This window comes from Diplotaxodon limnothrissa, linkage group LG9, assembly GCF_057381915.1.
Source record: "Diplotaxodon limnothrissa isolate DT_005_m linkage group LG9, D_limnothrissa_male_GT1.1, whole genome shotgun sequence".
NCBI lineage: Eukaryota > Metazoa > Chordata > Actinopteri > Cichliformes > Cichlidae > Diplotaxodon > Diplotaxodon limnothrissa.
In genome coordinates this window covers 31,716,783-31,742,954 of record NC_140604.1, presented here as the reverse complement: position 1 = coordinate 31,742,954, position 26,172 = coordinate 31,716,783, and the positions used below count along the sequence as shown (strand labels likewise).

The window sequence follows — 26,172 nt, the reverse complement described above, 5'->3', positions numbered from 1 at the left end:
TTGGAAAACAGTGTAAAGGCTTTTCAGGAAGCTTTTAGGACACTGTGAAAATACTGAATTTGAATAGTGGAGGCTAGAAGTAGTGAATATATCCTTCCTCTCTATCATTAGATGGAGAGAGTGTACAAAGGCCGGCATAGTGGGTCTGTGGCCACTCTTGCTTGCGCTTTTGCGTGTCTGTCAGCCAGCTGTGGAGAAGAGCAACGTTTTTACATGCAAAGAGCTGTAGTGAAAAGCAGTGTTCCAAACAAGGAAATGTGTCCACTCCTTGTGCTTTTCATGCAGTAATGTTTGAAGCTATTTCTGCTGTTGTCCCATTCCCGGTGAAATCCGCTGTGCCTCCAATCCCGATCCTCTTGCAAAGCAATGAGCATTTGTCAGACGCATGAGTCATTGGCGGTACTCAGACTGGATCCTGGACGACTACACGGGGCACGTGTGGGGTGGCTAAGAGAGCAATTGAAGGATGCCATGTTTACTGAATATGTGCCTAATTTTGTCAGGACATAGCTGGGTCCATTGCTTCTGCGTGCTCTATTTTCACAAGCAAAGGCCTGGCTCTTTCTCCTGGCACCTTCTCAGGTGATCTCCATGCCTTCTTCTCAAATCAACGTCAGGACTGCCGCAAAAAAGCTGACCGTTGTCGACAGGATTCGAACCTGTGCGGGGAGACCCCAATGGATTTCTAGTCCATCGCCTTGACCGCTCGGCCACAACAACCACATTGGGCTGTGCAACTACATACTTGAAACTACATATAGGGTGATCGTGGCTCAGGGGGTTAGGAATCGCATCTGTAACCGGAAGGTCGCCGGTGCGATCCCTGGGCTCTCTGTCCTGGTCGTTGTGTCCTTGGGCAAGACACTTTACCCTACTTGCCTACTGGTGTTGGCCAGAGGGGCCGATAGCGCGATATGGCAGCCTCGCTTCTGTCAGTCTGCCCCAGGGCAGCTGTGGCTACAACTGTAGCTGCCTCCACCAGTGTGTGAATGCGAGAGTGAATGAATAGTGGTATTGTAAAGCGCTTTGGGTGCCTTGAAAAGCGCTATATAAATCCAATCCATTATTATTATTATTATTGAAAGACATACGTCTTCCAAGTCCTACGCCACACATCTTTCAAGTAGGATGTGCACAACAACGGCCACGCTGGATTGTAAATGCGGTAGCTGCATGACTTTGGTGCGAAAGCTTGTGGTTTTGCAGTTCCGTGAGATTGGTGCAGCACAGCTGCGGTTGAAGCTAGCTGGCTGACATTAGCTTGCTTGTTTGCATGAACAGTAACACACACAGCTGATGATTTTGCCACCGCAAAGAGCTGATCAGTACATGGTTAGTAAAATGTTATCTTCATTCCAAACATTCAGCACAATATTTAAAGTGGGACTGGGTGTCTTTATGAAGAAGTAGCGTGTCCAATCCCAGTTTCATGTAAGAAGGTAGAGGTATGAAGTGATGAGAACTCAAAGCCTGTTTGAACAGTGTCTTTCCACAGCAAACGGTAGCAGCGAGGCCGATGAAGAATGCACCTGGCCTGACATTGTAAGCATTTGCAGAAAGAGCGGAGAACGTTTTTAGTGTAAAACAACACGCAGCGCACACGCTTGAACAGCCCTGCGAGTGGCAACTGCGATGGCCGGGAATCGAACCCGGGTCAACTGCTTGGAAGGCAGCTATGCTCGCCACTATACCACCATCGCTGTGAAAGACTGCAACATCACTGATTCATTGTCCGGCTTATACAGATTTTCAGGACAATTAACAAGGTGGGCATTGTGATTACTCGCTTGTCAGGTTCTAAACTGGTCAAAAGGTAGATCACTAAAAAGACTAGTGCTTTCATGCAACTGCACATTTAATCTCATCAGCAAAGCTTCTTTGCTACTCAAGTGTGGCCTCTCACGCATTTAAACTCTTGCGTGATTTTTAGCACCTTGAGAGTCGCAATGGTCACGCGAGTTCTTCAGGTCACAGCAGACAAGGTGAGAATAGGTGTGAATCTGTCTTGGGACGAATCTGGGACGAGGACGTCTTTGGCTCCTCTTTCAAGTTATTGGACTTTGGCAAAAAGGTTTTACGCTTAATTCAAAAATGAGAGCAAGTGTCTGTGTCCCGAATACAAAGTGGGAGCTGGTTCCACAGAGAGGGGCCTGAAAAGTGATGGCTCTGCCTTCCATTGCACTTTAAAATCCCCTCGGAAGCCAGCAGTCTGAGAGCAAAGCACTCTGTTGGGATGATATGGCACTGTGAGATCTTGTAGACAAAATTGGTGGTGATTATTCAAGACCTTGTGTGTGAGGGCAAGTATTTGGATTTTTATTTGGGATTTAATTGGGAGCCAATGAAGAGAGAAGTCCATATGGGGGAAATCTACTCTGTCCTTCCAGTCCCTGACTGTGCTCTGGATGCAGCGTTTTGGAAAACAGTGTAAAGGCTTTTCAGGAAGCTTTTAGGACACTGTGAAAATACTGAATTTGAATAGTGGAGGCTAGAAGTAGTGAATATATCCTTCCTCTCTATCATTAGATGGAGAGAGTGTACAAAGGCCGGCATAGTGGGTCTGTGGCCACTCTTGCTTGCGCTTTTGCGTGTCTGTCAGCCAGCTGTGGAGAAGAGCAACGTTTTTACATGCAAAGAGCTGTAGTGAAAAGCAGTGTTCCAAACAAGGAAATGTGTCCACTCCTTGTGCTTTTCATGCAGTAATGTTTGAAGCTATTTCTGCTGTTGTCCCATTCCCGGTGAAATCCGCTGTGCCTCCAATCCCGATCCTCTTGCAAAGCAATGAGCATTTGTCAGACGCATGAGTCATTGGCGGTACTCAGACTGGATCCTGGACGACTACACGGGGCACGTGTGGGGTGGCTAAGAGAGCAATTGAAGGATGCCATGTTTACTGAATATGTGCCTAATTTTGTCAGGACATAGCTGGGTCCATTGCTTCTGCGTGCTCTATTTTCACAAGCAAAGGCCTGGCTCTTTCTCCTGGCACCTTCTCAGGTGATCTCCATGCCTTCTTCTCAAATCAACGTCAGGACTGCCGCAAAAAAGCTGACCGTTGTCGACAGGATTCGAACCTGTGCGGGGAGACCCCAATGGATTTCTAGTCCATCGCCTTGACCGCTCGGCCACAACAACCACATTGGGCTGTGCAACTACATACTTGAAACTACATATAGGGTGATCGTGGCTCAGGGGGTTAGGAATCGCATCTGTAACCGGAAGGTCGCCGGTGCGATCCCTGGGCTCTCTGTCCTGGTCGTTGTGTCCTTGGGCAAGACACTTTACCCTACTTGCCTACTGGTGTTGGCCAGAGGGGCCGATAGCGCGATATGGCAGCCTCGCTTCTGTCAGTCTGCCCCAGGGCAGCTGTGGCTACAACTGTAGCTGCCTCCACCAGTGTGTGAATGCGAGAGTGAATGAATAGTGGTATTGTAAAGCGCTTTGGGTGCCTTGAAAAGCGCTATATAAATCCAATCCATTATTATTATTATTATTGAAAGACATACGTCTTCCAAGTCCTACGCCACACATCTTTCAAGTAGGATGTGCACAACAACGGCCACGCTGGATTGTAAATGCGGTAGCTGCATGACTTTGGTGCGAAAGCTTGTGGTTTTGCAGTTCCGTGAGATTGGTGCAGCACAGCTGCGGTTGAAGCTAGCTGGCTGACATTAGCTTGCTTGTTTGCATGAACAGTAACACACACAGCTGATGATTTTGCCACCGCAAAGAGCTGATCAGTACATGGTTAGTAAAATGTTATCTTCATTCCAAACATTCAGCACAATATTTAAAGTGGGACTGGGTGTCTTTATGAAGAAGTAGCGTGTCCAATCCCAGTTTCATGTAAGAAGGTAGAGGTATGAAGTGATGAGAACTCAAAGCCTGTTTGAACAGTGTCTTTCCACAGCAAACGGTAGCAGCGAGGCCGATGAAGAATGCACCTGGCCTGACATTGTAAGCATTTGCAGAAAGAGCGGAGAACGTTTTTAGTGTAAAACAACACGCAGCCCACACGCTTGAACAGCCCTGCGAGTGGAAACTGCGATGGCCGGGAATCGAACCCGGGTCAACTGCTTGGAAGGCAGCTATGCTCGCCACTATACCACCATCGCTGTGAAAGACTGCAACATCACTGATTCATTGTCCGGCTTATACAGATTTTCAGGACAATTAACAAGGTGGGCATTGTGATTACTCGCTTGTCAGGTTCTAAACTGGTCAAAAGGTAGATCACTAAAAAGACTAGTGCTTTCATGCAACTGCACATTTAATCTCATCAGCAAAGCTTCTTTGCTACTCAAGTGTGGCCTCTCACGCATTTAAACTCTTGCGTGATTTTTAGCACCTTGAGAGTCGCAATGGTCACGCGAGTTCTTCAGGTCACAGCAGACAAGGTGAGAATAGGTGTGAATCTGTCTTGGGACGAATCTGGGACGAGGACGTCTTTGGCTCCTCTTTCAAGTTATTGGACTTTGGCAAAAAGGTTTTACGCTTAATTCAAAAATGAGAGCAAGTGTCTGTGTCCCGAATACAAAGTGGGAGCTGGTTCCACAGAGAGGGGCCTGAAAAGTGATGGCTCTGCCTTCCATTGCACTTTAAAATCCCCTCGGAAGCCAGCAGTCTGAGAGCAAAGCACTCTGTTGGGATGATATGGCACTGTGAGATCTTGTAGACAAAATTGGTGGTGATTATTCAAGACCTTGTGTGTGAGGGCAAGTATTTGGATTTTTATTTGGGATTTAATTGGGAGCCAATGAAGAGAGAAGTCCATATGGGGGAAATCTACTCTGTCCTTCCAGTCCCTGACTGTGCTCTGGATGCAGCGTTTTGGAAAACAGTGTAAAGGCTTTTCAGGAAGCTTTTAGGACACTGTGAAAATACTGAATTTGAATAGTGGAGGCTAGAAGTAGTGAATATATCCTTCCTCTCTATCATTAGATGGAGAGAGTGTACAAAGGCCGGCATAGTGGGTCTGTGGCCACTCTTGCTTGCGCTTTTGCGTGTCTGTCAGCCAGCTGTGGAGAAGAGCAACGTTTTTACATGCAAAGAGCTGTAGTGAAAAGCAGTGTTCCAAACAATGAAATGTGTCCACTCCTTGTGCTTTTCATGCAGTAATGTTTGAAGCTATTTCTGCTGTTGTCCCATTCCCGGTGAAATCCGCTGTGCCTCCAATCCCGATCCTCTTGCAAAGCAATGAGCATTTGTCAGACGCATGAGTCATTGGCGGTACTCAGACTGGATCCTGGACGACTACACGGGGCACGTGTGGGGTGGCTAAGAGAGCAATTGAAGGATGCCATGTTTACTGAATATGTGCCTAATTTTGTCAGGACATAGCTGGGTCCATTGCTTCTGCGTGCTCTATTTTCACAAGCAAAGGCCTGGCTCTTTCTCAGGTGATCTCCATGCCTTCTTCTCAAATCAACGTCAGGACTGCCGCAAAAAAGCTGACCGTTGTCGACAGGATTCGAACCTGTGCGGGGAGACCCCAATGGATTTCTAGTCCATCGCCTTGACCGCTCGGCCACAACAACCACATTGGGCTGTGCAACTACATACTTGAAACTACATATAGGGTGATCGTGGCTCAGGGGGTTAGGAATCGCATCTGTAACCGGAAGGTCGCCGGTGCGATCCCTGGGCTCTCTGTCCTGGTCGTTGTGTCCTTGGGCAAGACACTTTACCCTACTTGCCTACTGGTGTTGGCCAGAGGGGCCGATAGCGCGATATGGCAGCCTCGCTTCTGTCAGTCTGCCCCAGGGCAGCTGTGGCTACAACTGTAGCTGCCTCCACCAGTGTGTGAATGCGAGAGTGAATGAATAGTGGTATTGTAAAGCGCTTTGGGTGCCTTGAAAAGCGCTATATAAATCCAATCCATTATTATTATTATTATTGAAAGACATACGTCTTCCAAGTCCTACGCCACACATCTTTCAAGTAGGATGTGCACAACAACGGCCACGCTGGATTGTAAATGCGGTAGCTGCATGACTTTGGTGCGAAAGCTTGTGGTTTTGCAGTTCCGTGAGATTGGTGCAGCACAGCTGCGGTTGAAGCTAGCTGGCTGACATTAGCTTGCTTGTTTGCATGAACAGTAACACACACAGCTGATGATTTTGCCACCGCAAAGAGCTGATCAGTACATGGTTAGTAAAATGTTATCTTCATTCCAAACATTCAGCACAATATTTAAAGTGGGACTGGGTGTCTTTATGAAGAAGTAGCGTGTCCAATCCCAGTTTCATGTAAGAAGGTAGAGGTATGAAGTGATGAGAACTCAAAGCCTGTTTGAACAGTGTCTTTCCACAGCAAACGGTAGCAGCGAGGCCGATGAAGAATGCACCTGGCCTGACATTGTAAGCATTTGCAGAAAGAGCGGAGAACGTTTTTAGTGTAAAACAACACGCAGCCCACACGCTTGAACAGCCCTGCGAGTGGCAACTGCGATGGCCGGGAATCGAACCCGGGTCAACTGCTTGGAAGGCAGCTATGCTCGCCACTATACCACCATCGCTGTGAAAGACTGCAACATCACTGATTCATTGTCCGGCTTATACAGATTTTCAGGACAATTAACAAGGTGGGCATTGTGATTACTCGCTTGTCAGGTTCTAAACTGGTCAAAAGGTAGATCACTAAAAAGACTAGTGCTTTCATGCAACTGCACATTTAATCTCATCAGCAAAGCTTATTTGCTACTCAAGTGTGGCCTCTCACGCATTTAAACTCTTGCGTGATTTTTAGCACCTTGAGAGTCGCAATGGTCACGCGAGTTCTTCAGGTCACAGCAGACAAGGTGAGAATAGGTGTGAATCTGTCTTGGGACGAATCTGGGACGAGGACGTCTTTGGCTCCTCTTTCAAGTTATTGGACTTTGGCAAAAAGGTTTTACGCTTAATTCAAAAATGAGAGCAAGTGTCTGTGTCCCGAATACAAAGTGGGAGCTGGTTCCACAGAGAGGGGCCTGAAAAGTGATGGCTCTGCCTTCCATTGCACTTTAAAATCCCCTCGGAAGCCAGCAGTCTGAGAGCAAAGCACTCTGTTGGGATGATATGGCACTGTGAGATCTTGTAGACAAAATTGGTGGTGATTATTCAAGACCTTGTGTGTGAGGGCAAGTATTTGGATTTTTATTTGGGATTTAATTGGGAGCCAATGAAGAGAGAAGTCCATATGGGGGAAATCTACTCTGTCCTTCCAGTCCCTGACTGTGCTCTGGATGCAGCGTTTTGGAAAACAGTGTAAAGGCTTTTCAGGAAGCTTTTAGGACACTGTGAAAATACTGAATTTGAATAGTGGAGGCTAGAAGTAGTGAATATATCCTTCCTCTCTATCATTAGATGGAGAGAGTGTACAAAGGCCGGCATAGTGGGTCTGTGGCCACTCTTGCTTGCGCTTTTGCGTGTCTGTCAGCCAGCTGTGGAGAAGAGCAACGTTTTTACATGCAAAGAGCTGTAGTGAAAAGCAGTGTTCCAAACAAGGAAATGTGTCCACTCCTTGTGCTTTTCATGCAGTAATGTTTGAAGCTATTTCTGCTGTTGTCCCATTCCCGGTGAAATCCGCTGTGCCTCCAATCCCGATCCTCTTGCAAAGCAATGAGCATTTGTCAGACGCATGAGTCATTGGCGGTACTCAGACTGGATCCTGGACGACTACACGGGGCACGTGTGGGGTGGCTAAGAGAGCAATTGAAGGATGCCATGTTTACTGAATATGTGCCTAATTTTGTCAGGACATAGCTGGGTCCATTGCTTCTGCGTGCTCTATTTTCACAAGCAAAGGCCTGGCTCTTTCTCCTGGCACCTTCTCAGGTGATCTCCATGCCTTCTTCTCAAATCAACGTCAGGACTGCCGCAAAAAAGCTGACCGTTGTCGACAGGATTCGAACCTGTGCGGGGAGACCCCAATGGATTTCTAGTCCATCGCCTTGACCGCTCGGCCACAACAACCACATTGGGCTGTGCAACTACATACTTGAAACTACATATAGGGTGATCGTGGCTCAGGGGGTTAGGAATCGCATCTGTAACCGGAAGGTCGCCGGTGCGATCCCTGGGCTCTCTGTCCTGGTCGTTGTGTCCTTGGGCAAGACACTTTACCCTACTTGCCTACTGGTGTTGGCCAGAGGGGCCGATAGCGCGATATGGCAGCCTCGCTTCTGTCAGTCTGCCCCAGGGCAGCTGTGGCTACAACTGTAGCTGCCTCCACCAGTGTGTGAATGCGAGAGTGAATGAATAGTGGTATTGTAAAGCGCTTTGGGTGCCTTGAAAAGCGCTATATAAATCCAATCCATTATTATTATTATTATTGAAAGACATACGTCTTCCAAGTCCTACGCCACACATCTTTCAAGTAGGATGTGCACAACAACGGCCACGCTGGATTGTAAATGCGGTAGCTGCATGACTTTGGTGCGAAAGCTTGTGGTTTTGCAGTTCCGTGAGATTGGTGCAGCACAGCTGCGGTTGAAGCTAGCTGGCTGACATTAGCTTGCTTGTTTGCATGAACAGTAACACACACAGCTGATGATTTTGCCACCGCAAAGAGCTGATCAGTACATGGTTAGTAAAATGTTATCTTCATTCCAAACATTCAGCACAATATTTAAAGTGGGACTGGGTGTCTTTATGAAGAAGTAGCGTGTCCAATCCCAGTTTCATGTAAGAAGGTAGAGGTATGAAGTGATGAGAACTCAAAGCCTGTTTGAACAGTGTCTTTCCACAGCAAACGGTAGCAGCGAGGCCGATGAAGAATGCACCTGGCCTGACATTGTAAGCATTTGCAGAAAGAGCGGAGAACGTTTTTAGTGTAAAACAACACGCAGCCCACACGCTTGAACAGCCCTGCGAGTGGCAACTGCGATGGCCGGGAATCGAACCCGGGTCAACTGCTTGGAAGGCAGCTATGCTCGCCACTATACCACCATCGCTGTGAAAGACTGCAACATCACTGATTCATTGTCCGGCTTATACAGATTTTCAGGACAATTAACAAGGTGGGCATTGTGATTACTCGCTTGTCAGGTTCTAAACTGGTCAAAAGGTAGATCACTAAAAAGACTAGTGCTTTCATGCAACTGCACATTTAATCTCATCAGCAAAGCTTCTTTGCTACTCAAGTGTGGCCTCTCACGCATTTAAACTCTTGCGTGATTTTTAGCACCTTGAGAGTCGCAATGGTCACGCGAGTTCTTCAGGTCACAGCAGACAAGGTGAGAATAGGTGTGAATCTGTCTTGGGACGAATCTGGGACGAGGACGTCTTTGGCTCCTCTTTCAAGTTATTGGACTTTGGCAAAAAGGTTTTACGCTTAATTCAAAAATGAGAGCAAGTGTCTGTGTCCCGAATACAAAGTGGGAGCTGGTTCCACAGAGAGGGGCCTGAAAAGTGATGGCTCTGCCTTCCATTGCACTTTAAAATCCCCTCGGAAGCCAGCAGTCTGAGAGCAAAGCACTCTGTTGGGATGATATGGCACTGTGAGATCTTGTAGACAAAATTGGTGGTGATTATTCAAGACCTTGTGTGTGAGGGCAAGTATTTGGATTTTTATTTGGGATTTAATTGGGAGCCAATGAAGAGAGAAGTCCATATGGGGGAAATCTACTCTGTCCTTCCAGTCCCTGACTGTGCTCTGGATGCAGCGTTTTGGAAAACAGTGTAAAGGCTTTTCAGGAAGCTTTTAGGACACTGTGAAAATACTGAATTTGAATAGTGGAGGCTAGAAGTAGTGAATATATCCTTCCTCTCTATCATTAGATGGAGAGAGTGTACAAAGGCCGGCATAGTGGGTCTGTGGCCACTCTTGCTTGCGCTTTTGCGTGTCTGTCAGCCAGCTGTGGAGAAGAGCAACGTTTTTACATGCAAAGAGCTGTAGTGAAAAGCAGTGTTCCAAACAAGGAAATGTGTCCACTCCTTGTGCTTTTCATGCAGTAATGTTTGAAGCTATTTCTGCTGTTGTCCCATTCCCGGTGAAATCCGCTGTGCCTCCAATCCCGATCCTCTTGCAAAGCAATGAGCATTTGTCAGACGCATGAGTCATTGGCGGTACTCAGACTGGATCCTGGACGACTACACGGGGCACGTGTGGGGTGGCTAAGAGAGCAATTGAAGGATGCCATGTTTACTGAATATGTGCCTAATTTTGTCAGGACATAGCTGGGTCCATTGCTTCTGCGTGCTCTATTTTCACAAGCAAAGGCCTGGCTCTTTCTCCTGGCACCTTCTCAGGTGATCTCCATGCCTTCTTCTCAAATCAACGTCAGGACTGCCGCAAAAAAGCTGACCGTTGTCGACAGGATTCGAACCTGTGCGGGGAGACCCCAATGGATTTCTAGTCCATCGCCTTGACCGCTCGGCCACAACAACCACATTGGGCTGTGCAACTACATACTTGAAACTACATATAGGGTGATCGTGGCTCAGGGGGTTAGGAATCGCATCTGTAACCGGAAGGTCGCCGGTGCGATCCCTGGGCTCTCTGTCCTGGTCGTTGTGTCCTTGGGCAAGACACTTTACCCTACTTGCCTACTGGTGTTGGCCAGAGGGGCCGATAGCGCGATATGGCAGCCTCGCTTCTGTCAGTCTGCCCCAGGGCAGCTGTGGCTACAACTGTAGCTGCCTCCACCAGTGTGTGAATGCGAGAGTGAATGAATAGTGGTATTGTAAAGCGCTTTGGGTGCCTTGAAAAGCGCTATATAAATCCAATCCATTATTATTATTATTATTGAAAGACATACGTCTTCCAAGTCCTACGCCACACATCTTTCAAGTAGGATGTGCACAACAACGGCCACGCTGGATTGTAAATGCGGTAGCTGCATGACTTTGGTGCGAAAGCTTGTGGTTTTGCAGTTCCGTGAGATTGGTGCAGCACAGCTGCGGTTGAAGCTAGCTGGCTGACATTAGCTTGCTTGTTTGCATGAACAGTAACACACACAGCTGATGATTTTGCCACCGCAAAGAGCTGATCAGTACATGGTTAGTAAAATGTTATCTTCATTCCAAACATTCAGCACAATATTTAAAGTGGGACTGGGTGTCTTTATGAAGAAGTAGCGTGTCCAATCCCAGTTTCATGTAAGAAGGTAGAGGTATGAAGTGATGAGAACTCAAAGCCTGTTTGAACAGTGTCTTTCCACAGCAAACGGTAGCAGCGAGGCCGATGAAGAATGCACCTGGCCTGACATTGTAAGCATTTGCAGAAAGAGCGGAGAACGTTTTTAGTGTAAAACAACACGCAGCCCACACGCTTGAACAGCCCTGCGAGTGGCAACTGCGATGGCCGGGAATCGAACCCGGGTCAACTGCTTGGAAGGCAGCTATGCTCGCCACTATACCACCATCGCTGTGAAAGACTGCAACATCACTGATTCATTGTCCGGCTTATACAGATTTTCAGGACAATTAACAAGGTGGGCATTGTGATTACTCGCTTGTCAGGTTCTAAACTGGTCAAAAGGTAGATCACTAAAAAGACTAGTGCTTTCATGCAACTGCACATTTAATCTCATCAGCAAAGCTTCTTTGCTACTCAAGTGTGGCCTCTCACGCATTTAAACTCTTGCGTGATTTTTAGCACCTTGAGAGTCGCAATGGTCACGCGAGTTCTTCAGGTCACAGCAGACAAGGTGAGAATAGGTGTGAATCTGTCTTGGGACGAATCTGGGACGAGGACGTCTTTGGCTCCTCTTTCAAGTTATTGGACTTTGGCAAAAAGGTTTTACGCTTAATTCAAAAATGAGAGCAAGTGTCTGTGTCCCGAATACAAAGTGGGAGCTGGTTCCACAGAGAGGGGCCTGAAAAGTGATGGCTCTGCCTTCCATTGCACTTTAAAATCCCCTCGGAAGCCAGCAGTCTGAGAGCAAAGCACTCTGTTGGGATGATATGGCACTGTGAGATCTTGTAGACAAAATTGGTGGTGATTATTCAAGACCTTGTGTGTGAGGGCAAGTATTTGGATTTTTATTTGGGATTTAATTGGGAGCCAATGAAGAGAGAAGTCCATATGGGGGAAATCTACTCTGTCCTTCCAGGCCCTGACTGTGCTCTGGATGCAGCGTTTTGGAAAACAGTGTAAAGGCTTTTCAGGAAGCTTTTAGGACACTGTGAAAATACTGAATTTGAATAGTGGAGGCTAGAAGTAGTGAATGTATCCTTCCTCTCTATCATTAGATGGAGAGAGTGTACAAAGGCCGGCATAGTGGGTCTGTGGCCACTCTTGCTTGCGCTTTTGCGTGTCTGTCAGCCAGCTGTGGAGAAGAGCAACGTTTTTACATGCAAAGAGCTGTAGTGAAAAGCAGTGTTCCAAACAAGGAAATGTGTCCACTCCTTGTGCTTTTCATGCAGTAATGTTTGAAGCTATTTCTGCTGTTGTCCCATTCCCGGTGAAATCCGCTGTGCCTCCAATCCCGATCCTCTTGCAAAGCAATGAGCATTTGTCAGACGCATGAGTCATTGGCGGTACTCAGACTGGATCCTGGACGACTACACGGGGCACGTGTGGGGTGGCTAAGAGAGCAATTGAAGGATGCCATGTTTACTGAATATGTGCCTAATTTTGTCAGGACATAGCTGGGTCCATTGCTTCTGCGTGCTCTATTTTCACAAGCAAAGGCCTGGCTCTTTCTCCTGGCACCTTCTCAGGTGATCTCCATGCCTTCTTCTCAAATCAACGTCAGGACTGCCGCAAAAAAGCTGACCGTTGTCGACAGGATTCGAACCTGTGCGGGGAGACCCCAATGGATTTCTAGTCCATCGCCTTGACCGCTCGGCCACAACAACCACATTGGGCTGTGCAACTACATACTTGAAACTACATATAGGGTGATCGTGGCTCAGGGGGTTAGGAATCGCATCTGTAACCGGAAGGTCGCCGGTGCGATCCCTGGGCTCTCTGTCCTGGTCGTTGTGTCCTTGGGCAAGACACTTTACCCTACTTGCCTACTGGTGTTGGCCAGAGGGGCCGATAGCGCGATATGGCAGCCTCGCTTCTGTCAGTCTGCCCCAGGGCAGCTGTGGCTACAACTGTAGCTGCCTCCACCAGTGTGTGAATGCGAGAGTGAATGAATAGTGGTATTGTAAAGCGCTTTGGGTGCCTTGAAAAGCGCTATATAAATCCAATCCATTATTATTATTATTATTGAAAGACATACGTCTTCCAAGTCCTACGCCACACATCTTTCAAGTAGGATGTGCACAACAACGGCCACGCTGGATTGTAAATGCGGTAGCTGCATGACTTTGGTGCGAAAGCTTGTGGTTTTGCAGTTCCGTGAGATTGGTGCAGCACAGCTGCGGTTGAAGCTAGCTGGCTGACATTAGCTTGCTTGTTTGCATGAACAGTAACACACACAGCTGATGATTTTGCCACCGCAAAGAGCTGATCAGTACATGGTTAGTAAAATGTTATCTTCATTCCAAACATTCAGCACAATATTTAAAGTGGGACTGGGTGTCTTTATGAAGAAGTAGCGTGTCCAATCCCAGTTTCATGTAAGAAGGTAGAGGTATGAAGTGATGAGAACTCAAAGCCTGTTTGAACAGTGTCTTTCCACAGCAAACGGTAGCAGCGAGGCCGATGAAGAATGCACCTGGCCTGACATTGTAAGCATTTGCAGAAAGAGCGGAGAACGTTTTTAGTGTAAAACAACACGCAGCCCACACGCTTGAACAGCCCTGCGAGTGGCAACTGCGATGGCCGGGAATCGAACCCGGGTCAACTGCTTGGAAGGCAGCTATGCTCGCCACTATACCACCATCGCTGTGAAAGACTGCAACATCACTGATTCATTGTCCGGCTTATACAGATTTTCAGGACAATTAACAAGGTGGGCATTGTGATTACTCGCTTGTCAGGTTCTAAACTGGTCAAAAGGTAGATCACTAAAAAGACTAGTGCTTTCATGCAACTGCACATTTAATCTCATCAGCAAAGCTTCTTTGCTACTCAAGTGTGGCCTCTCACGCATTTAAACTCTTGCGTGATTTTTAGCACCTTGAGAGTCGCAATGGTCACGCGAGTTCTTCAGGTCACAGCAGACAAGGTGAGAATAGGTGTGAATCTGTCTTGGGACGAATCTGGGACGAGGACGTCTTTGGCTCCTCTTTCAAGTTATTGGACTTTGGCAAAAAGGTTTTACGCTTAATTCAAAAATGAGAGCAAGTGTCTGTGTCCCGAATACAAAGTGGGAGCTGGTTCCACAGAGAGGGGCCTGAAAAGTGATGGCTCTGCCTTCCATTGCACTTTAAAATCCCCTCGGAAGCCAGCAGTCTGAGAGCAAAGCACTCTGTTGGGATGATATGGCACTGTGAGATCTTGTAGACAAAATTGGTGGTGATTATTCAAGACCTTGTGTGTGAGGGCAAGTATTTGGATTTTTATTTGGGATTTAATTGGGAGCCAATGAAGAGAGAAGTCCATATGGGGGAAATCTACTCTGTCCTTCCAGTCCCTGACTGTGCTCTGGATGCAGCGTTTTGGAAAACAGTGTAAAGGCTTTTCAGGAAGCTTTTAGGACACTGTGAAAATACTGAATTTGAATAGTGGAGGCTAGAAGTAGTGAATATATCCTTCCTCTCTATCATTAGATGGAGAGAGTGTACAAAGGCCGGCATAGTGGGTCTGTGGCCACTCTTGCTTGCGCTTTTGCGTGTCTGTCAGCCAGCTGTGGAGAAGAGCAACGTTTTTACATGCAAAGAGCTGTAGTGAAAAGCAGTGTTCCAAACAAGGAAATGTGTCCACTCCTTGTGCTTTTCATGCAGTAATGTTTGAAGCTATTTCTGCTGTTGTCCCATTCCCGGTGAAATCCGCTGTGCCTCCAATCCCGATCCTCTTGCAAAGCAATGAGCATTTGTCAGACGCATGAGTCATTGGCGGTACTCAGACTGGATCCTGGACGACTACACGGGGCACGTGTGGGGTGGCTAAGAGAGCAATTGAAGGATGCCATGTTTACTGAATATGTGCCTAATTTTGTCAGGACATAGCTGGGTCCATTGCTTCTGCGTGCTCTATTTTCACAAGCAAAGGCCTGGCTCTTTCTCCTGGCACCTTCTCAGGTGATCTCCATGCCTTCTTCTCAAATCAACGTCAGGACTGCCGCAAAAAAGCTGACCGTTGTCGACAGGATTCGAACCTGTGCGGGGAGACCCCAATGGATTTCTAGTCCATCGCCTTGACCGCTCGGCCACAACAACCACATTGGGCTGTGCAACTACATACTTGAAACTACATATAGGGTGATCGTGGCTCAGGGGGTTAGGAATCGCATCTGTAACCGGAAGGTCGCCGGTGCGATCCCTGGGCTCTCTGTCCTGGTCGTTGTGTCCTTGGGCAAGACACTTTACCCTACTTGCCTACTGGTGTTGGCCAGAGGGGCCGATAGCGCGATATGGCAGCCTCGCTTCTGTCAGTCTGCCCCAGGGCAGCTGTGGCTACAACTGTAGCTGCCTCCACCAGTGTGTGAATGCGAGAGTGAATGAATAGTGGTATTGTAAAGCGCTTTGGGTGCCTTGAAAAGCGCTATATAAATCCAATCCATTATTATTATTATTATTGAAAGACATACGTCTTCCAAGTCCTACGCCACACATCTTTCAAGTAGGATGTGCACAACAACGGCCACGCTGGATTGTAAATGCGGTAGCTGCATGACTTTGGTGCGAAAGCTTGTGGTTTTGCAGTTCCGTGAGATTGGTGCAGCACAGCTGCGGTTGAAGCTAGCTGGCTGACATTAGCTTGCTTGTTTGCATGAACAGTAACACACACAGCTGATGATTTTGCCACCGCAAAGAGCTGATCAGTACATGGTTAGTAAAATGTTATCTTCATTCCAAACATTCAGCACAATATTTAAAGTGGGACTGGGTGTCTTTATGAAGAAGTAGCGTGTCCAATCCCAGTTTCATGTAAGAAGGTAGAGGTATGAAGTGATGAGAACTCAAAGCCTGTTTGAACAGTGTCTTTCCACAGCAAACGGTAGCAGCGAGGCCGATGAAGAATGCACCTGGCCTGACATTGTAAGCATTTGCAGAAAGAGCGGAGAACGTTTTTAGTGTAAAACAACACGCAGCCCACACGCTTGAACAGCCCTGCGAGTGGCAACTGCGATGGCCGGGAATCGAACCCGGGTCAACTGCTTGGAAGGCAGCTATGCTCGCCACTATACCACCATCGCTGTGAAAGACTGCAACATCACTGATTCATTGTCCGGCTTATACAGATTTTCAGGACAATTAACAAGGTGGGCATTGTGATTACTCGCTTGTCAGGTTCTAAACTGGTCAAAAGGTAGATCACTAAAAAGACTAGTGCTTTCATGCAACTGCACATTTAATCTCATCAGCAAAGCTTCTTTGCTACTCAAGTGTGGCCTCTCACGCATTTAAACTCTTGCGTGATTTTTAGCACCTTGAGAGTCGCAATGGTCACGCGAGTTCTTCAGGTCACAGCAGACAAGGTGAGAATAGGTGTGAATCTGTCTTGGGACGAATCTGGGACGAGGACGTCTTTGGCTCCTCTTTCAAGTTATTGGACTTTGGCAAAAAGGTTTTACGCTTAATTCAAAAATGAGAGCAAGTGTCTGTGTCCCGAATACAAAGTGGGAGCTGGTTCCACAGAGAGGGGCCTGAAAAGTGATGGCTCTGCCTTCCATTGCACTTTAAAATCCCCTCGGAAGCCAGCAGTCTGAGAGCAAAGCACTCTGTTGGGATGATATGGCACTGTGAGATCTTGTAGACAAAATTGGTGGTGATTATTCAAGACCTTGTGTGTGAGGGCAAGTATTTGGATTTTTATTTGGGATTTAATTGGGAGCCAATGAAGAGAGAAGTCCATATGGGGGAAATCTACTCTGTCCTTCCAGTCCCTGACTGTGCTCTGGATGCAGCGTTTTGGAAAACAGTGTAAAGGCTTTTCAGGAAGCTTTTAGGACACTGTGAAAATACTGAATTTGAATAGTGGAGGCTAGAAGTAGTGAATATATCCTTCCTCTCTATCATTAGATGGAGAGAGTGTACAAAGGCCGGCATAGTGGGTCTGTGGCCACTCTTGCTTGCGCTTTTGCGTGTCTGTCAGCCAGCTGTGGAGAAGAGCAACGTTTTTACATGCAAAGAGCTGTAGTGAAAAGCAGTGTTCCAAACAAGGAAATGTGTCCACTCCTTGTGCTTTTCATGCAGTAATGTTTGAAGCTATTTCTGCTGTTGTCCCATTCCCGGTGAAATCCGCTGTGCCTCCAATCCCGATCCTCTTGCAAAGCAATGAGCATTTGTCAGACGCATGAGTCATTGGCGGTACTCAGACTGGATCCTGGACGACTACACGGGGCACGTGTGGGGTGGCTAAGAGAGCAATTGAAGGATGCCATGTTTACTGAATATGTGCCTAATTTTGTCAGGACATAGCTGGGTCCATTGCTTCTGCGTGCTCTATTTTCACAAGCAAAGGCCTGGCTCTTTCTCCTGGCACCTTCTCAGGTGATCTCCATGCCTTCTTCTCAAATCAACGTCAGGACTGCCGCAAAAAAGCTGACCGTTGTCGACAGGATTCGAACCTGTGCGGGGAGACCCCAATGGATTTCTAGTCCATCGCCTTGACCGCTCGGCCACAACAACCACATTGGGCTGTGCAACTACATACTTGAAACTACATATAGGGTGATCGTGGCTCAGGGGGTTAGGAATCGCATCTGTAACCGGAAGGTCGCCGGTGCGATCCCTGGGCTCTCTGTCCTGGTCGTTGTGTCCTTGGGCAAGACACTTTACCCTACTTGCCTACTGGTGTTGGCCAGAGGGGCCGATAGCGCGATATGGCAGCCTCGCTTCTGTCAGTCTGCCCCAGGGCAGCTGTGGCTACAACTGTAGCTGCCTCCACCAGTGTGTGAATGCGAGAGTGAATGAATAGTGGTATTGTAAAGCGCTTTGGGTGCCTTGAAAAGCGCTATATAAATCCAATCCATTATTATTATTATTATTGAAAGACATACGTCTTCCAAGTCCTACGCCACACATCTTTCAAGTAGGATGTGCACAACAACGGCCACGCTGGATTGTAAATGCGGTAGCTGCATGACTTTGGTGCGAAAGCTTGTGGTTTTGCAGTTCCGTGAGATTGGTGCAGCACAGCTGCGGTTGAAGCTAGCTGGCTGACATTAGCTTGCTTGTTTGCATGAACAGTAACACACACAGCTGATGATTTTGCCACCGCAAAGAGCTGATCAGTACATGGTTAGTAAAATGTTATCTTCATTCCAAACATTCAGCACAATATTTAAAGTGGGACTGGGTGTCTTTATGAAGAAGTAGCGTGTCCAATCCCAGTTTCATGTAAGAAGGTAGAGGTATGAAGTGATGAGAACTCAAAGCCTGTTTGAACAGTGTCTTTCCACAGCAAACGGTAGCAGCGAGGCCGATGAAGAATGCACCTGGCCTGACATTGTAAGCATTTGCAGAAAGAGCGGAGAACGTTTTTAGTGTAAAACAACACGCAGCCCACACGCTTGAACAGCCCTGCGAGTGGCAACTGCGATGGCCGGGAATCGAACCCGGGTCAACTGCTTGGAAGGCAGCTATGCTCGCCACTATACCACCATCGCTGTGAAAGACTGCAACATCACTGATTCATTGTCCGGCTTATACAGATTTTCAGGACAATTAACAAGGTGGGCATTGTGATTACTCGCTTGTCAGGTTCTAAACTGGTCAAAAGGTAGATCACTAAAAAGACTAGTGCTTTCATGCAACTGCACATTTAATCTCATCAGCAAAGCTTCTTTGCTACTCAAGTGTGGCCTCTCACGCATTTAAACTCTTGCGTGATTTTTAGCACCTTGAGAGTCGCAATGGTCACGCGAGTTCTTCAGGTCACAGCAGACAAGGTGAGAATAGGTGTGAATCTGTCTTGGGACGAATCTGGGACGAGGACGTCTTTGGCTCCTCTTTCAAGTTATTGGACTTTGGCAAAAAGGTTTTACGCTTAATTCAAAAATGAGAGCAAGTGTCTGTGTCCCGAATACAAAGTGGGAGCTGGTTCCACAGAGAGGGGCCTGAAAAGTGATGGCTCTGCCTTCCATTGCACTTTAAAATCCCCTCGGAAGCCAGCAGTCTGAGAGCAAAGCACTCTGTTGGGATGATATGGCACTGTGAGATCTTGTAGACAAAATTGGTGGTGATTATTCAAGACCTTGTGTGTGAGGGCAAGTATTTGGATTTTTATTTGGGATTTAATTGGGAGCCAATGAAGAGAGAAGTCCATATGGGGGAAATCTACTCTGTCCTTCCAGTCCCTGACTGTGCTCTGGATGCAGCGTTTTGGAAAACAGTGTAAAGGCTTTTCAGGAAGCTTTTAGGACACTGTGAAAATACTGAATTTGAATAGTGGAGGCTAGAAGTAGTGAATGTATCCTTCCTCTCTATCATTAGATGGAGAGAGTGTACAAAGGCCGGCATAGTGGGTCTGTGGCCACTCTTGCTTGCGCTTTTGCGTGTCTGTCAGCCAGCTGTGGAGAAGAGCAACGTTTTTACATGCAAAGAGCTGTAGTGAAAAGCAGTGTTCCAAACAAGGAAATGTGTCCACTCCTTGTGCTTTTCATGCAGTAATGTTTGAAGCCATTTCTGCTGTTGTCCCATTCCCGGTGAAATCCGCTGTGCCTCCAATCCCGATCCTCTTGCAAAGCAATGAGCATTTGTCAGACGCATGAGTCATTGGCGGTACTCAGACTGGATCCTGGACGACTACACGGGGCACGTGTGGGGTGGCTAAGAGAGCAATTGAAGGATGCCATGTTTACTGAATATGTGCCTAATTTTGTCAGGACATAGCTGGGTCCATTGCTTCTGCGTGCTCTATTTTCACAAGCAAAGGCCTGGCTCTTTCTCCTGGCACCTTCTCAGGTGATCTCCATGCCTTCTTCTCAAATCAACGTCAGGACTGCCGCAAAAAAGCTGACCGTTGTCGACAGGATTCGAACCTGTGCGGGGAGACCCCAATGGATTTCTAGTCCATCGCCTTGACCGCTCGGCCACAACAACCACATTGGGCTGTGCAACTACATACTTGAAACTACATATAGGGTGATCGTGGCTCAGGGGGTTAGGAATCGCATCTGTAACCGGAAGGTCGCCGGTGCGATCCCTGGGCTCTCTGTCCTGGTCGTTGTGTCCTTGGGCAAGACACTTTACCCTACTTGCCTACTGGTGTTGGCCAGAGGGGCCGATAGCGCGATATGGCAGCCTCGCTTCTGTCAGTCTGCCCCAGGGCAGCTGTGGCTACAACTGTAGCTGCCTCCACCAGTGTGTGAATGCGAGAGTGAATGAATAGTGGTATTGTAAAGCGCTTTGGGTGCCTTGAAAAGCGCTATATAAATCCAATCCATTATTATTATTATTATTGAAAGACATACGTCTTCCAAGTCCTACGCCACACATCTTTCAAGTAGGATGTGCACAACAACGGCCACGCTGGATTGTAAATGCGGTAGCTGCATGACTTTGGTGCGAAAGCTTGTGGTTTTGCAGTTCCGTGAGATTGGTGCAGCACAGCTGCGGTTGAAGCTAGCTGGCTGACATTAGCTTGCTTGTTTGCATGAACAGTAACACACACAGCTGATGATTTTGCCACCGCAAAGAGCTGATCAGTACATGGTTAGTAAAATGTTATCTTCATTCCAAACATTCAGCACAATATTTAAAGTGGGACTGGGTGTCTTTATGAAGAAGTAGCGTGTCCAATCCCAGTTTCATGTAAGAAGGTAGAGGTATGAAGTGATGAGAACTCAAAGCCTGTTTGAACAGTGTCTTTCCACAGCAAACGGTAGCAGCGAGGCCGATGAAGAATGCACCTGGCCTGACATTGTAAGCATTTGCAGAAAGAGCGGAGAACGTTTTTAGTGTAAAACAACACGCAGCCCACACGCTTGAACAGCCCTGCGAGTGGCAACTGCGATGGCCGGGAATCGAACCCGGGTCAACTGCTTGGAAGGCAGCTATGCTCGCCACTATACCACCATCGCTGTGAAAGACTGCAACATCACTGATTCATTGTCCGGCTTATACAGATTTTCAGGACAATTAACAAGGTGGGCATTGTGATTACTCGCTTGTCAGGTTCTAAACTGGTCAAAAGGTAGATCACTAAAAAGACTAGTGCTTTCATGCAACTGCACATTTAATCTCATCAGCAAAGCTTCTTTGCTACTCAAGTGTGGCCTCTCACGCATTTAAACTCTTGCGTGATTTTTAGCACCTTGAGAGTCGCAATGGTCACGCGAGTTCTTCAGGTCACAGCAGACAAGGTGAGAATAGGTGTGAATCTGTCTTGGGACGAATCTGGGACGAGGACGTCTTTGGCTCCTCTTTCAAGTTATTGGACTTTGGCAAAAAGGTTTTACGCTTAATTCAAAAATGAGAGCAAGTGTCTGTGTCCCGAATACAAAGTGGGAGCTGGTTCCACAGAGAGGGGCCTGAAAAGTGATGGCTCTGCCTTCCATTGCACTTTAAAATCCCCTCGGAAGCCAGCAGTCTGAGAGCAAAGCACTCTGTTGGGATGATATGGCACTGTGAGATCTTGTAGACAAAATTGGTGGTGATTATTCAAGACCTTGTGTGTGAGGGCAAGTATTTGGATTTTTATTTGGGATTTAATTGGGAGCCAATGAAGAGAGAAGTCCATATGGGGGAAATCTACTCTGTCCTTCCAGTCCCTGACTGTGCTCTGGATGCAGCGTTTTGGAAAACAGTGTAAAGGCTTTTCAGGAAGCTTTTAGGACACTGTGAAAATACTGAATTTGAATAGTGGAGGCTAGAAGTAGTGAATGTATCCTTCCTCTCTATCATTAGATGGAGAGAGTGTACAAAGGCCGGCATAGTGGGTCTGTGGCCACTCTTGCTTGCGCTTTTGCGTGTCTGTCAGCCAGCTGTGGAGAAGAGCAACGTTTTTACATGCAAAGAGCTGTAGTGAAAAGCAGTGTTCCAAACAAGGAAATGTGTCCACTCCTTGTGCTTTTCATGCAGTAATGTTTGAAGCTATTTCTGCTGTTGTCCCATTCCCGGTGAAATCCGCTGTGCCTCCAATCCCGATCCTCTTGCAAAGCAATGAGCATTTGTCAGACGCATGAGTCATTGGCGGTACTCAGACTGGATCCTGGACGACTACACGGGGCACGTGTGGGGTGGCTAAGAGAGCAATTGAAGGATGCCATGTTTACTGAATATGTGCCTAATTTTGTCAGGACATAGCTGGGTCCATTGCTTCTGCGTGCTCTATTTTCACAAGCAAAGGCCTGGCTCTTTCTCCTGGCACCTTCTCAGGTGATCTCCATGCCTTCTTCTCAAATCAACGTCAGGACTGCCGCAAAAAAGCTGACCGTTGTCGACAGGATTCGAACCTGTGCGGGGAGTCCCCAATGGATTTCGAGTCCATCGCCTTGACCTCTCGGCCACAACAACCACATTGGGCTGTGGAACTACATACTTGAAAGACATACGTCTTCCAAGTCCTACGCCACACATCTTTCAAGTAGGATGTGCACAACAACTGCCACGCTGGATTGTAAATGCGGTAGCTGCATGACTTTGGTGCGAAAGCTTGTGGTTTTGCAGTTCCGTGAGATTGGTGCAGCACAGCTGCGGTTGAAGCTAGCTGGCTGACATTAGCTTGCTTGTTTGCATGAACAGTAACACACACAGCTGATGATTTTGCCACCGCAAAGAGCTGATCAGTACATGGTTAGTAAAATGTTATCTTCATTCCAAACATTCAGCACAATATTTAAAGTGGGACTGGGTGTCTTTATGAAGAAGTAGCGTGTCCAATCCCAGTTTCATGTAAGAAGGTAGAGGTATGAAGTGATGAGAACTCAAAGCCTGTTTGAACAGTGTCTTTCCACAGCAAACGGTAGCAGCGAGGCCGATGAAGAATGCACCTGGCCTGACATTGTAAGCATTTGCAGAAAGAGCGGAGAACGTTTTTAGTGTAAAACAACACGCAGCCTACACGCTTGAACAGCCCTGCGAGTGGCAACTGCGATGGCCGGGAATCGAACCCGGGTCAACTGCTTGGAAGGCAGCTATGCGCGCCACTATACCACCATCGCTGTGAAAGACTGCAACATCACTGATTCATTGTCCGGCTTATACAGATTTTCAGGACAATTAACAAGGTGGGCATTGTGATTACTCGCTTGTCAGGTTCTAAACTGGTCAAAAGGTAGATCACTAAAAAGACTAGTGCTTTCATGCAACTGCACATTTAATCTCATCAGCAAAGCTTCTTTGCTACTCAAGTGTGGCCTCTCACGCATTTAAACTCTTGCGTGATTTTTAGCACCTTGAGAGTCGCAATGGTCACGCGAGTTCTTCAGGTCACAGCAGACAAGGTGAGAATAGGTGTGAATCTGTCTTGGGACGAATCTGGGACGAGGACGTCTTTGGCTCCTCTTTCAAGTTATTGGACTTTGGCAAAAAGGTTTTACGCTTAATTCAAAAATGAGAGCAAGTGTCTGTGTCCCGAATACAAAGTGGGAGCTGGTTCCACAGAGAGGGGCCTGAAAAGTGATGGCTCTGCCTTCCATTGCACTTTAAAATCCCCTCGGAAGCCAGCAGTCTGAGAGCAAAGCACTCTGTTGGGATGATATGGCACTGTGAGATCTTGTAGACAAAATTGGTGGTGATTATTCAAGACCTTGTGTGTGAGGGCAAGTATTTGGATTTTTATTTGGGATTTAATTGGGAGCCAATGAAGAGAGAAGTCCATATGGGGGAAATCTACTCTGTCCTTCCAGTCCCTGACTGTGCTCTGGATGCAGCGTTTTGGAAAACAGTGTAAAGGCTTTTCAGGAAGCTTTTAGGACACTGTGAAAATACTGAATTTGAATAGTGGAGGCTAGAAGTAGTGAATATATCCTTCCTCTCTATCATTAGATGGAGAGAGTGTACAAAGGCCGGCATAGTGGGTCTGTGGCCACTCTTGCTTGCGCTTTTGCGTGTCTGTCAGCCAGCTGTGGAGAAGAGCAACGTTTTTACATGCAAAGAGCTGTAGTGAAAAGCAGTGTTCCAAACAAGGAAATGTGTCCACTCCTTGTGCTTTTCATGCAGTAATGTTTGAAGCTATTTCTGCTGTTGTCCCATTCCCGGTGAAATCCGCTGTGCCTCCAATCCCGATCCTCTTGCAAAGCAATGAGCATTTGTCAGACGCATGAGTCATTGGCGGTACTCAGACTGGATCCTGGACGACTACACGGGGCACGTGTGGGGTGGCTAAGAGAGCAATTGAAGGATGCCATGTTTACTGAATATGTGCCTAATTTTGTCAGGACATAGCTGGGTCCATTGCTTCTGCGTGCTCTATTTTCACAAGCAAAGGCCTGGCTCTTTCTCCTGGCACCTTCTCAGGTGATCTCCATGCCTTCTTCTCAAATCAACGTCAGGACTGCCGCAAAAAAGGTGACCGTTGTCGACAGGATTCGAACCTGTGCGGGGAGACCCCAATGGATTTCTAGTCCATCGCCTTGACCGCTCGGCCACAACAACCACATTGGGCTGTGGAACTACATACTTGAAAGACATACGTCTTCCAAGTCCTACGCCACACATCTTTCAAGTAGGATGTGCACAACAACGGTCACGCTGGATTGTAAATGCGGTAGCTGCATGACTTTGGTGCGAAAGCTTGTGGTTTTGCAGTTCCGTGAGATTGGTGCAGCACAGCTGCGGTTGAAGCTAACTGGCTGACATTAGCTTGCTTGTTTGCATGAACAGTAACACACAGCTGATGATTTTGCCACCGCAAAGAGCTGATCAGTACATGGTTAGTAAAATGTTATCTTCATTCCAAACATTGAGCACAATATTTAAAGTGGGACTGGGTGTCTTTATGAAGAAGTAGCGTGTCCAATCCCAGTTTCATGTAAGAAGGTATAGTGTCATGGTTCGGATTTTGAGGAAGAGACTACGACTGGGATATAGTTTGGGTCAGCACAGATCATTTATTAAAACACACATTACAGTGTGGGAAGAGCCGGACTTCTTCTTCGTTTGCACAAAGACAGAAAGCTTTATAGTCATTATGACGTCACACAGTTAGACCTTACTGGCAATGATAACAGTTCCTCGCACTCAAAAAGTTCTCCTTACAGTGGGGCAAAAAAGTATTTAGTCAGCCACCGATTGTGCAAGTTCCCCCACCTAAAATGATGACAGAGGTCAGTAATTTGCACCAGAGGTACACTTCAACTGTGAGAGACAGAATGTGAAAAAAAAAAATCCATGAATCCACATGGTAGGATTTGTAAAGAATTTATTCATAAATCAGGGTGGAAAATAAGTATTTGGTCAATAACAAAAATACAACTCAATACTTTGTAACATAACCTTTGTTGGCAATAACAGAGGTCAAACGTTTACTATAGGTCTTTACCAGGTTTGCACACACAGTAGCTGGTATTTTGGCCCATTCCTCCATGCAGATCTTCTCGAGAGCAGTGATGTTTTGGGGCTGTCGCCGAGCAACACGGACTTTCAACTCCCGCCACAGATTTTCTATGGGGTTGAGGTCTGGAGACTGGCTAGGCCACTCCAGGACTTTCAAATGCTTCTTACGGAGCCACTCCTTTGTTGCCCGGGCGGTGTGTTTTGGATCATTGTCATGTTGGAAGACCCAGCCTCGTTTCATCTTCAAAGTTCTCACTGATGGAAGGAGGTTTTGGCTCAAAATCTCACGATACACGGCCCCATTCATTCTGTCCTTAACACGGATCAGTCGTCCTGTCCCCTTGGCAGAAAAACAGCCCCATAGCATGATGTTTCCACCCCCATGCTTCACAGTAGGTATGGTGTTCTTGGGATGCAACTCAGTATTCTTCTTCCTCCAAACACGACGAGTTGAGTTTATACCAAAAAGTTCTACTTTGGTTTCATCTGACCACATGACATTCTCCCAATCCTCTGCTGTATCATCCATGTGCTCTCTGGCAAACTTCAGACGGGCCTGGACATGCACTGGCTTCAGCAGCGGAACACGTCTGGCACTGCGGGATTTGATTCCCTGCCGTTGTAGTGTGTTACTGATGGTGACCTTTGTTACTTTGGTCCCAGCTCTCTGCAGGTCATTCACCAGGTCCCCCCGTGTGGTTCTGGGATCTTTGCTCACCGTTCTCATGATCATTCTTGTATTTTGCTC

The 26,172-nt window shown here is 47.1% G+C and overlaps 21 non-coding genes across 21 annotated transcripts; all 21 read right to left on the bottom strand.

Moving 5' to 3' along the window:
• Positions 1 to 638: 638 nt before the first annotated feature.
• Positions 639 to 720, bottom strand: trnas-aga (transfer RNA serine (anticodon AGA)). Its single transcript has one exon. It is a non-coding gene; the product is annotated as a tRNA-Ser (tRNA).
• A 908-nt stretch (positions 721 to 1,628) lies between these two features.
• trnag-ucc (transfer RNA glycine (anticodon UCC)) lies at positions 1,629 to 1,700 on the bottom strand. Its single transcript has one exon. It is a non-coding gene; the product is annotated as a tRNA-Gly (tRNA).
• A 1,353-nt stretch (positions 1,701 to 3,053) lies between these two features.
• On the bottom strand, positions 3,054 to 3,135 carry trnas-aga (transfer RNA serine (anticodon AGA)). The gene has a single exon. It is a non-coding gene; the product is annotated as a tRNA-Ser (tRNA).
• A 908-nt stretch (positions 3,136 to 4,043) lies between these two features.
• On the bottom strand, positions 4,044 to 4,115 carry trnag-ucc (transfer RNA glycine (anticodon UCC)). The gene has a single exon. It is a non-coding gene; the product is annotated as a tRNA-Gly (tRNA).
• A 1,340-nt stretch (positions 4,116 to 5,455) lies between these two features.
• Positions 5,456 to 5,537, bottom strand: trnas-aga (transfer RNA serine (anticodon AGA)). The gene has a single exon. It is a non-coding gene; the product is annotated as a tRNA-Ser (tRNA).
• Positions 5,538 to 6,445: 908 nt separating this feature from the next.
• trnag-ucc (transfer RNA glycine (anticodon UCC)) lies at positions 6,446 to 6,517 on the bottom strand. The gene has a single exon. It is a non-coding gene; the product is annotated as a tRNA-Gly (tRNA).
• Positions 6,518 to 7,870: 1,353 nt separating this feature from the next.
• On the bottom strand, positions 7,871 to 7,952 carry trnas-aga (transfer RNA serine (anticodon AGA)). The gene has a single exon. It is a non-coding gene; the product is annotated as a tRNA-Ser (tRNA).
• Positions 7,953 to 8,860: 908 nt separating this feature from the next.
• trnag-ucc (transfer RNA glycine (anticodon UCC)) lies at positions 8,861 to 8,932 on the bottom strand. The gene has a single exon. It is a non-coding gene; the product is annotated as a tRNA-Gly (tRNA).
• Positions 8,933 to 10,285: 1,353 nt separating this feature from the next.
• On the bottom strand, positions 10,286 to 10,367 carry trnas-aga (transfer RNA serine (anticodon AGA)). The gene has a single exon. It is a non-coding gene; the product is annotated as a tRNA-Ser (tRNA).
• Positions 10,368 to 11,275: 908 nt separating this feature from the next.
• trnag-ucc (transfer RNA glycine (anticodon UCC)) lies at positions 11,276 to 11,347 on the bottom strand. The gene has a single exon. It is a non-coding gene; the product is annotated as a tRNA-Gly (tRNA).
• A 1,353-nt stretch (positions 11,348 to 12,700) lies between these two features.
• trnas-aga (transfer RNA serine (anticodon AGA)) lies at positions 12,701 to 12,782 on the bottom strand. Its single transcript has one exon. It is a non-coding gene; the product is annotated as a tRNA-Ser (tRNA).
• Positions 12,783 to 13,690: 908 nt separating this feature from the next.
• On the bottom strand, positions 13,691 to 13,762 carry trnag-ucc (transfer RNA glycine (anticodon UCC)). Its single transcript has one exon. It is a non-coding gene; the product is annotated as a tRNA-Gly (tRNA).
• A 1,353-nt stretch (positions 13,763 to 15,115) lies between these two features.
• trnas-aga (transfer RNA serine (anticodon AGA)) lies at positions 15,116 to 15,197 on the bottom strand. The gene has a single exon. It is a non-coding gene; the product is annotated as a tRNA-Ser (tRNA).
• Positions 15,198 to 16,105: 908 nt separating this feature from the next.
• trnag-ucc (transfer RNA glycine (anticodon UCC)) lies at positions 16,106 to 16,177 on the bottom strand. Its single transcript has one exon. It is a non-coding gene; the product is annotated as a tRNA-Gly (tRNA).
• Positions 16,178 to 17,530: 1,353 nt separating this feature from the next.
• trnas-aga (transfer RNA serine (anticodon AGA)) lies at positions 17,531 to 17,612 on the bottom strand. Its single transcript has one exon. It is a non-coding gene; the product is annotated as a tRNA-Ser (tRNA).
• Positions 17,613 to 18,520: 908 nt separating this feature from the next.
• Positions 18,521 to 18,592, bottom strand: trnag-ucc (transfer RNA glycine (anticodon UCC)). The gene has a single exon. It is a non-coding gene; the product is annotated as a tRNA-Gly (tRNA).
• Positions 18,593 to 19,945: 1,353 nt separating this feature from the next.
• On the bottom strand, positions 19,946 to 20,027 carry trnas-aga (transfer RNA serine (anticodon AGA)). The gene has a single exon. It is a non-coding gene; the product is annotated as a tRNA-Ser (tRNA).
• Positions 20,028 to 20,935: 908 nt separating this feature from the next.
• trnag-ucc (transfer RNA glycine (anticodon UCC)) lies at positions 20,936 to 21,007 on the bottom strand. Its single transcript has one exon. It is a non-coding gene; the product is annotated as a tRNA-Gly (tRNA).
• Positions 21,008 to 22,360: 1,353 nt separating this feature from the next.
• On the bottom strand, positions 22,361 to 22,442 carry trnas-cga (transfer RNA serine (anticodon CGA)). Its single transcript has one exon. It is a non-coding gene; the product is annotated as a tRNA-Ser (tRNA).
• A 575-nt stretch (positions 22,443 to 23,017) lies between these two features.
• Positions 23,018 to 23,089, bottom strand: trnag-ucc (transfer RNA glycine (anticodon UCC)). Its single transcript has one exon. It is a non-coding gene; the product is annotated as a tRNA-Gly (tRNA).
• Positions 23,090 to 24,442: 1,353 nt separating this feature from the next.
• trnas-aga (transfer RNA serine (anticodon AGA)) lies at positions 24,443 to 24,524 on the bottom strand. The gene has a single exon. It is a non-coding gene; the product is annotated as a tRNA-Ser (tRNA).
• Positions 24,525 to 26,172: the final 1,648 nt, after the last annotated feature.